Source organism: Lepidochelys kempii, chromosome 7, assembly GCF_965140265.1.
Source record: "Lepidochelys kempii isolate rLepKem1 chromosome 7, rLepKem1.hap2, whole genome shotgun sequence".
Taxonomy (NCBI): Eukaryota; Metazoa; Chordata; order Testudines; family Cheloniidae; genus Lepidochelys; species Lepidochelys kempii.
In genome coordinates this window covers 126327712-126337453 of record NC_133262.1, presented here as the reverse complement: position 1 = coordinate 126337453, position 9742 = coordinate 126327712, and the positions used below count along the sequence as shown (strand labels likewise).

The following is a 9742-nucleotide window of genomic DNA, read 5'->3' as shown; positions in this document are numbered from 1 at the left end:
TGTCCCCGTGGGGGGCCCTGTGCCGGCGGGTTGGTCCCTGTCCCCGTGGGGGGCCCTGTCTCAGTGGGGGGGGGCCCTGTCCCCGTGGGGGGCCCTGTCTCAGTGGGGGGGGGCCCTGTCCCCGTGGAGGGCCCTGTCTCCGTGGGGGGCCCCTGTCCCTGTGGCGGGTCCCTGTCCCCGTGGGGGGCCCTGTCCCGGCGGGTTGGTCCCTGTCCCCGTGGGGGGCCCTGTCTCAGTGGGGGGGGGGCCCTGTCCCCGTGGGGGGCCCTGTCTCAGTGGGGGGGGGCCCCTGTCCCCGTGGAGGGCCCTGTCTCCGTGGGGGGCCCCTGTCCCTGTGGTGGGTCCCTGTCCCCGTGGGGGGCCCTGTCCCGGCGGGTTGGTCCCTGTCCCCGTGGGGGGCCCTGTCTCAGTGGGGGGGGGGCCCTGTCCCCGTGGGGGGCCCTGTCTCCGTGGGGGGCCCCTGTCCCTGTGGCGGGTCCCTGTCCCCGTGGGGGGCCCTGTCCCGGCGGGTTGGTCCCTGTCCCCGTGGGGGGCCCTGTCTCAGTGGGGGGGGGCCCTGTCCCCGTGGGGGGCCCTGTCTCAGTGGGGGGGGGCCCTGTCCCCGTGGAGGGCCCTGTCTATGTGGGGGGGCCCCTGTCCCTGTGGCGGGTCCCTGTCCCCGTGGGGGGCCCTGTCCCGGCGGGTTGGTCCCTGTCCCCGTGGGGGGCCCTGTCCCGGCGGGTTGGTCCCTGTCCCCGTGGGGGGCCCTGTCTCAGTGGGGGGGGGGCCCTGTCCCCCGTGGGGGGCCCTGTCCCCGTGCGGGGCCCTGTCTCAGTGGGGGGGGGCCCTGTCCCCGTGGGGGGCCCTGTCCCGGCGGGTTGGTCCCTGTCCCCGTGGGGGGCCCTGTCTCAGTGGGGGGGGGGCCCTGTCCCCGTGGGGGGCCCTGTCTCAGTGGGGGGGGGGGGCCCTGTCCCCGTGGGGGGCCCTGTCTCAGTGGGGGGGGGGGGGCCCTGTCCCCGTGGAGGGCCCTGTCCCGGCGGGTTGGTCCCTGTCCCCGTGGGGGGGGGGGGCCCTGTCTCAGTGGGGGGGGGGCCCTGTCCCCGTGTCCTTCCCCGGTCGGGCCCGGAGTCGCGGGGGGCCGCCGGGCCGGGCGTGGGCGGCTAGAAGGGCCCGGCCCGGCCCGACCCCCCCGGCTCCGAGCGGCGCCGCCCCGAGTCTCGGTGCCCGGGCGGGGCGGGGACTCGGCCGGGCCGGGCCGGGGCCGCGGCGGCGGGACGCGCAGGGGCTGGAGCGGCCGCGCGGGAGCAGGTAGGAGCCGGGGCCGGGGCCGGGAGCCGCTTCCCGCGGGGCGAGCGCCCAGAGACCCCCCTGGCGCCCCCCGAGACCCCCCTGGCCCCCCCACCCCCGCCGACCCCTCCCTGCCCTGGCCCCCCACCCCCGGCGCCCCACCCCCCGCCGACCCCTCCCTGCCCCGACCCCCTGAACCCCCCCGGCGCCCCACCCCCGCCGACCCCTCCCTGCCCCGACCCCCTGAGCCCCCCCTGGCGCCCCACCCCCGCCGACCCCCCCTGGCGCCCCACCCCCTGAACCCCCCTGGCCCCCCACCCCCGCCGACCCCTCCCTGCCCCGACCCCCTGAACCCCCCCGGCCCCCCACCCCCGCCGACCCCTCCCTGCCCCGACCCCCTGAACCCCTCCGGCCCCCCACCCCCGCCGACCCCTCCCTGCCCCGACCCCCTGAACCCCCCCGGCGCCCCACCCCCTGAACCCCCCTGGCCCCCCACCCCCGCCGACCCCTCCCTGCCCCGACCCCCTGAGCCCCCCCGGCCCCCCACCCCCGCCGACCCCTCCCTGCCCCGACCCCCTGAACCCCCCCGGCCCCCCACCCCCTGAACGCGCTATCTCAGAGTGCCCCACCCCCTGAACCCCCCTGGCCCCCCACCCCCGCCGACCCCTCCCTGCCCCGACCCCCTGAGCCCCCCCGGCCCCCCACCCCCGCCGACCCCTCCCTGCCCCGACCCCCTGAGCCCCCCCGGCCCCCCACCCCCGCCGACCCCTCCCTGCCCCGACCCCCTGAACCCCCCCGGCCCCCCACCCCCGCCGACCCCTCCCTGCCCTGGCCCCCCCACCCCCGCCGACCCCTCCCTGCCCCGACCCCCTGAGCCCCCCCGGCCCCCCACCCCCGCCGACCCCTCCCTGCCCCGACCCCCTGAACCCCCCCCGGCGCCCCACCCCCGCCGACCCCTCCCTGCCCCGACCCCCTGAACCCCCCCTGGCCCCCCACCCCCGCCGACCCCTCCCTGCCCTGGCCCCCCACCCCCGCCGACCCCTCCCTGCCCCGACCCCCTGAACCCCCCCCGGCGCCCCACCCCCGCCGACCCCTCCCTGCCCCGACCCCCTGAACCCCCCGGCCCCCACCCCCGACCGACCCTCCCTGCCCCGACCCCCTGAACCCCCCCGGCCCCCCACCCCCGCCGACCCCTCCCTGCCCCGACCCCCCTGAGCCCCCCCGGCCCCCCACCCCCCGCCGACCCCTCCCTGCCCCGACCCCCTGAACCCCCCCTGGCGCCCCACCCCCCGCCGACCCCTCCCTGCCCCGACCCCCTGAACCCCCCCTGGCCCCTCACCCCCGCCGACCCCTCCCTGCCCCGACCCCCTGAACCCCCCCTGGCGCTCCACCCCCGCCGACCCCTCCCTGCCCCGACCCCCTGAACCCCCCCGGCGCCCCACCCCCGCCGACCCCTCCCTGCCCCGACCCCCTGAACCCCCCCTGGCGCCCCACCCCCGCCGACCCCTCCCTGCCCCGACCCCCTGAACCCCCCCTGAACCCCTCCGGCCCCCTGAACCCCCCCACTGCGCCCCACTCCCGCCGACCCCTCCCTGCCCCGACCCCCCTGAACCCCCCCTGGCCCCCCACCCCCGCCGACCCCTCCCTGCCCCGACCCCCTGAACCCCCCCTGGCGCCCCACCCCCCGCCGACCCCTCCCTGCCCCGACCCCCCGAACCCCCCCTGGCCCCCCACTCCCGCCGACCCCTCCCTGCCCCGACCCCCCGAACCCCTCCTGGCCCCCCACCCCCGCCGACCCCTCCCTGCCCCGACCCCCTGAACCCCCCCGGCCCCCCACGCCCGCCGACCCCTCCGGCCCCCTGAACCCCCCCATTGCGCCCCACTCCCGCTGACCCCTCCCTGCCCCGACCCCCTGAACCGCCCCTCCGGCCCCCCACCCCCGCCGACCCCTCCCTGCCCCGACCCCCTGAACCGCCGCTCCGGCCCCCTGAACCGCCCCAGCCCTCCCATTGCGCCCCACTCCCGCCGACCCCTCCCTGCCCCGACCCCCTGAACCCCCCCTGGCCCCCCACCCCCGCCGACCCCTCCGGCCCCCTGAACCCCCCCACTGCGCCCCACTCCCGCCGACCCCTCCCTGCCCCGACCCCCTGAACCCCCCCCTGGCCCCCCACCCCCGCCGATCCCTCCGGCCCCCTGAACCCCCCCCATTGCGCCCCACTCCCGCCGACCCCTCCCTGCCCCGACCCCCTGAACTGCCCCTCCGGCCCCTGAACCCCCCAGCCCCCCCATTGCGCCCCACTCCCGCCGACCCCTCCCTGCCCCGACCCCCTGAACCGCCCCTGGCCCCCCACCCCCGCCGACCCCCTCCAGCCCCCTGAACCCCCCCCAGCCCCTCATTGCCCCCCACTCCCGCCGACCCCTCCCTGCACTGACCCCCTGAACCCCCCTTGGTCCCCTATTGCCCCCACTCCCTCCGACCCCTCCCTGCCCTGACCCCCTGAACCCCCCTTGGCCCCCTATTGCCCCCCACTCCCTCCGACCCCTCCCTGCCCCGACCTCCGAACCCCCCTTGGCCCCCTATTGCCCCCCCACTCCCGCCGACCCCTCCCTGCCCCGACCCCCTGAGCCCCCCCGGCCCCCCACCCCCGCCGACCCCTCCCTGCCCCGACCCCCTGAACCCCCCCGGCCCCCCCACCCCCGCCGACCCCTCCCTGCCCTGGCCCCCCACCCCCGCCGACCCCTCCCTGCCCCGACCCCCTGAGCCCCCCCCGGCCCCCCCACCCCCGCCGACCCCTCCCTGCCCCGACCCCCTGAACCCCCCCCCGGCGCCCCACCCCCGCCGACCCCTCCCTGCCCCGACCCCCTGAACCCCCCTGGCCCCCCACCCCCGCCGACCCCTCCCTGCCCTGGCCCCCCCACCCCCGCCGACCCCTCCCTGCCCCGACCCCCTGAACCCCCCCCGGCGCCCCACCCCCGCCGACCCCTCCCTGCCCCGACCCCCTGAACCCCCCCGGCCCCCCACCCCCGCCGACCCCTCCCTGCCCTGGCCCCCCACCCCCGCCGACCCCTCCCTGCCCCGACCCCCTGAGCCCCCCCGGCCCCCCACCCCCGCCGACCCCTCCCTGCCCCGACCCCCTGAACCCCCCCTGGCGCCCCACCCCCTGAACCCCCCCTGGCGCCCCACCCCCGCCGACCCCTCCCTGCCCCGACCACCTGAGCCCCCCCGGCCCCCCACCCCCGCCGACCCCCTCCCTGCCCCGACCCCCTGAGCCCCCCCGGCCCCCCACCCCCGCCGACCCCTCCCTGCCCCGACCCCCTGAGCCCCCCCGGCCCACCACCCCCTGAACCCCCCTGGCCCCCCACCCCCGCCGACCCCTCCCTGCCCTGGCCCCCCACCCCCGGCGCCCCACCCCCGCCGACCCCTCCCTGCCCCGACCCCCTGAGCCCCCCCGGCCCCCCACCCCCCGCCGACCCCTCCCTGCCCCGACCCCCTGAGCCCCCCCAGCCCCCCACCCCCGCCGACCCCTCCCTGCCCCGACCCCCTGAGCCCCCCCGGCCCCCCCACCCCCGCCGACCCCTCCCTGCCCCGACCCCCTGAGCCCCCCCGGCCCACCACCCCCCTGAACCCCCCTGGCCCCCCACCCCCGCCGACCCCTCCCTGCCCTGGCCCCCCACCCCCGGCGCCCCACCCCCCGCCGACCCCTCCCTGCCCCGACCCCCTGAGCCCCCCCGGCCCCCCACCCCCGCCGACCCCTCCCTGCCCCGACCCCCTGAGCCCCCCCTGGCGCCCCACCCCCTGAACCCCCCCGGCGCCCCACCCCCTGAACCCCCCCGGCGCCCCACCCCCTGAACCCCCCTGGCCCCCCACCCCCGCCGACCCCTCCCTGCCCTGACCCCCTGAACCCCCCCGGCCCCCCACCCCCCGCCGACCCCTCCCTGCCCCGACCCCCTGAGCCCCCCCGGCGCCCCACCCCCGCCGACCCCTCCCTGCCCCGACCCCCCTGAACCCCCCTGGCCCCCCACCCCCGCCGACCCCTCCCTGCCCTGGCCCCCCACCCCCGCCGACCCCTCCCTGCCCCGACCCCCTGAACCCCCCCGGCCCCCCCACCCCCGCCGACCCCTCCCTGCCCCGACCCCCTGAACCCCCCCTGGCCCCCCCACCCCCGCCGACCCCTCCCTGCCCCGACCCCCCTGAGCCCCCCCGGCCCCCCACCCCCTGAACCCCCCCTGGCCCCCCATCCCCGCCGACCCCTCCCTGCCCCGACCCCCTGAACCCCCCCGGCCGCCGACCCCTCCCTGCCCCGACCCCCTGAACCCCCCCTGGCGCCCCACCCCCGCCGACCCCTCCCTGCCCCGACCCCCTGAACCCCCCCGGGCCCCCCACCCCCCGCCGACCCCTCCCTGCCCCGACCCCCCTGAACCCCCCCTGGCGCCCCACCCCCGCCGACCCCTCCCTGCCCCGACCCCCTGAGCCCCCCTGGCCCCCCACCCCCTGAACCACCCTGGCCCCCCACCCCCACCAACCCCTCCCTGCCCTGACCCCCTGAACCCCCCCTGGCGCCCCACCCCCTGAACCCCTCCCTGCCCCGACCCCCTGAACCCCCCCTGGCGCCCCACCCCCGCCGACCCCTCCCTGCCCCGACCCCCTGAGCCCCCCCGGCCCCCCCACCCCCTGAACCCCCCTGGCCCCCCACCCCCGCCGACCCCTCCCTGCCCCGACCCCCTGAACCCCCCCGCGCCCCCCACCCCCGCCGACCCCTCCCTGCCCTGACCCCCTGAACCCCCCCCTGGCGCCCCACCCCCGCCGACCCCTCCCTGCCCCGACCCCCTGAGCCCCCCCGGCCCCCCACCCCCGCCGACCCCTCCCTGCCCCGACCCCCTGAGCCCCCCCGGCCCCCACCCCCGCCGACCCCTCCCTGCCCCGACCCCCTGAGCCCCCCCTGGCGCCCCACCCCCTGAACCCCCCTGGCCCCCCACCCCCGCCGACCCCTCCCTGCCCCGACCCCCTGAACCCCTCCGGCCCCCCACCCCCGCCGACCCCTCCCTGCCCCGACCCCCTGAGCCCCCCCGGCGCCCCACCCCCGCCGACCCCTCCCTGCCCCGACCCCCTGAACCCCCCCGGCCCCCCACCCCCGCCGACCCCTCCCTGCCCTGGCCCCCCACCCCCGCCGACCCCTCCCTGCCCCGACCCCCTGAGCCCCCCCGGCCCCCCACCCCCGCCGACCCCCTCCCTGCCCCGACCCCCTGAACCCCCCCTGGCGCCCCACCCCCTGAACCCCCCCTGGCGCCCCACCCCCCGCCGACCCCTCCCTGCCCCGACCCCCTGAGCCCCCCCGGCCCCCCACCCCCCGCCGACCCCTCCCTGCCCCGACCCCCTGAGCCCCCCCGGCCCCCCACCCCCGCCGACCCCTCCCTGCCCCGACCCCCTGAGCCCCCCCGGCCCACCACCCCCTGAACCCCCCTGGCCCCCCACCCCCGCCGACCCCTCCCTGCCCTGGCCCCCCACCCCCGGCGCCCCACCCCCGCCGACCCCTCCCTGCCCCGACCCCCTGAGCCCCCCCCGGCCCCCCACCCCCGCCGACCCCTCCCTGCCCCGACCCCCTGAGCCCCCCCTGGCGCCCCACCCCCTGAACCCCCCCGGCGCCCCACCCCCTGAACCCCCCCTGGCCCCCCACCCCCGCCGACCCCTCCCTGCCCTGACCCCCTGAACCCCCCCGGCCCCCCACCCCCGCCGACCCCTCCCTGCCCCGACCCCCTGAACCCCCCCGGCCCCCCACCCCCGCCGACCCCTCCCTGCCCTGGCCCCCCACCCCCGCCGACCCCTCCCTGCCCCGACCCCCTGAACCCCCCCCGGCGCCCCACCCCCCGCCGACCCCTCCCTGCCCCGACCCCCTGAACCCCCCGGCCCCCCACCCCCGCCGACCCCTCCCTGCCCTGGCCCCCCACCCCCGCCGACCCCTCCCTGCCCCGACCCCCTGAACCCCCCCGGCGCCCCACCCCCGCCGACCCCTCCCTGCCCCGACCCCCTGAACCCCCCCGGCCTCCCACCCCCGCCGACCCCTCCCTGCCCCGACCCCCTGAACCCCCCCGGCCCCCCACCCCCTGAACCCCTCCCTGCCCCGACCCCCTGAACCCCCCCTGGCCCCCCACCCCCGCCGACCCCTCCCTGCCCCGACCCCCTGAACCCCCCCGGCCCCCCACCCCCGCCGACCCCTCCCTGCCCCGACCCCCTGAACCCCCCCTGGCCCCCCACCCCCGCCGACCCCTCCCTGCCCCGACCCCCTGAGCCCCCCCGGCCCCCCACCCCCTGAACCCCCCTGGCCCCCCATCCCCGCCGACCCCTCCCTGCCCCGACCCCCTGAACCCCCCCGGCCGCCGACCCCTCCCTGCCCCGACCCCCTGAACCCCCCCTGGCGCCCCACCCCCGCCGACCCCTCCCTGCCCCGACCCCCTGAACCCCCCCGGGCCCCCACCCCCGCCGACCCCTCCCTGCCCCGACCCCCTGAACCCCCCCTGGCGCCCCACCCCCGCCGACCCCTCCCTGCCCCGACCCCCTGAGCCCCCCTGGCCCCCCACCCCCTGAACCACCCTGGCCCCCCACCCCCACCAACCCCTCCCTGCCCTGACCCCCTGAACCCCCCCTGGCGCCCCACCCCCTGAACCCCTCCCTGCCCCGACCCCCTGAACCCCCCCTGGCGCCCCACCCCCGCCGACCCCTCCCTGCCCCGACCCCCTGAGCCCCCCCGGCCCCCCACCCCCTGAACCCCCCCGGCCCCCCACCCCCGCCGACCCCTCCCTGCCCCGACCCCCTGAACCCCCCCGGCCCCCCCACCCCCGCCGACCCCTCCCTGCCCCGACCCCCTGAACCCCCCCTGGCGCCCCACCCCCGCCGACCCCTCCCTGCCCCGACCCCCTGAACCCCCCCTGGCGCCCCACCCCCGCCGACCCCTCCCTGCCCCGACCCCCTGAACCCCCCCTGGCCCCCCACCCCCGCCGACCCCTCCCTGCCCCGACCCCCTGAACCCCCCCCGGCCCCCCACCCCCTGAACCCCCCCGGCGCCCCACTCCCGCCGACCCCTCCCTGCCCCGACCCCCTGAACTGCCCCTCCGGCCCCCTGAACCCCCCAGCCCCCCCATTGCGCCCCACTCCCGCCGACCCCTCCCTGCCCCGACCCCCTGAACCGCCCCTGGCCCCCCACCCCCGCCGACCCCTCCAGCCCCCTGAACCCCCCCCAGCCCCTCATTGCCCCCCACTCCCGCCGACCCCTCCCTGCCCCGACCCCCTGAACCCCCCCTGGCGCCCCACCCCCGCCGACCCCTCCCTGCCCCGACCCCCTGAACCCCCCCTGGCGCCCCACCCCCGCCGACCCCTCCCTGCCCCGACCCCCTGAACCCCCCCTGGCCCCCCACCCCCGCCGACCCCTCCCTGCCCCGACCCCCTGAGCCCCCCCGGCCCCCCACCCCCTGAACCCCCCCGGCGCCCCACTCCCGCCGACCCCTCCCTGCCCCGACCCCCTGAACTGCCCCTCCGGCCCCCTGAACCCCCCAGCCCCCCCATTGCGCCCCACTCCCGCCGACCCCTCCCTGCCCCGACCCCCTGAACCGCCCCTGGCCCCCCACCCCCGCCGACCCCTCCAGCCCCCTGAACCCCCCCCAGCCCCTCATTGCCCCCCACTCCCGCCGACCCCTCCCTGCACTGACCCCCTGAACCCCCCTTGGTCCCCTATTGCCCCCCACTCCCGCCGACCCCTCCCTGCCCCGACCCCCTGAACCCCCCCTGGCCCCCCACCCCCGCCGACCCCTCCCTGCCCCGACCCCCTGGACCCCCCCTGGCGCCCCACCCCCGCCGACCCCTCCCTGCCCCGACCCCCCGAACCCCCCCTGGCCCCCCACTCCCGCCGACCCCTCCCTGCCCCGACCCCCCGAACCCCTCCTGGCCCCCCACCCCCGCCGACCCCTCCCTGCCCCGACCCCCTGAACCCCCCCGGCCCCCCACGCCCGCCGACCCCTCCGGCCCTCTGAACCCCCCCATTGCGCCCCACTCCCGCTGACCCCTCCCTGCCCCGACCCCCTGAACCGTCCCTCCGGCCCCCCACCCCCGCCGACCCCTCCCTGCCCCGACCCCCTGAACCGCCGCTCCGGCCCCCTGAACCGCCCCAGCCCTCCCATTGCGCCCCACTCCCGCCGACCCCTCCCTGCCCCGACCCCCTGAACCCCCCTGGCCCCCCACCCCCGCCGACCCCTCCGACCCCCTGAACCCCCCCTGGCCCCCCACCCCCGCCGACCCCTCCCTGCCCCGACCCCCTGAACCCCCCCTGGCCCCCCACCCCCGCCGACCCCTCCGGCCCCCTGAACCCCCCCCATTGCGCCCCACTCCCGCCGACCCCTCCCTGCACTGACCCCCTGAACCCCCCTTGGTCCCCTATTGCCCCCCACTCCCTCCGACCCCTCCCTGCCCCGACCCCCTGAACCCCCC

General features: G+C 82.2%; 1 protein-coding gene across 4 annotated transcripts in view; it reads left to right on the top strand.

Annotated features, from left to right (window-relative positions):
• The first annotated feature begins 1205 nt into the window (after positions 1-1205).
• The window catches only part of DNMBP (dynamin binding protein), a 90712-nt gene continuing 82175 nt past the window's right edge, over positions 1206-9742 (top strand). For all 4 annotated transcript variants that reach the window (XM_073354684.1, XM_073354681.1, XM_073354682.1 and 1 more), the window contains exon 1: positions 1206-1287. The gene's annotated coding sequence lies outside the window, so the exon portion shown is untranslated. The remainder of the gene's footprint in view (positions 1288-9742) is intronic.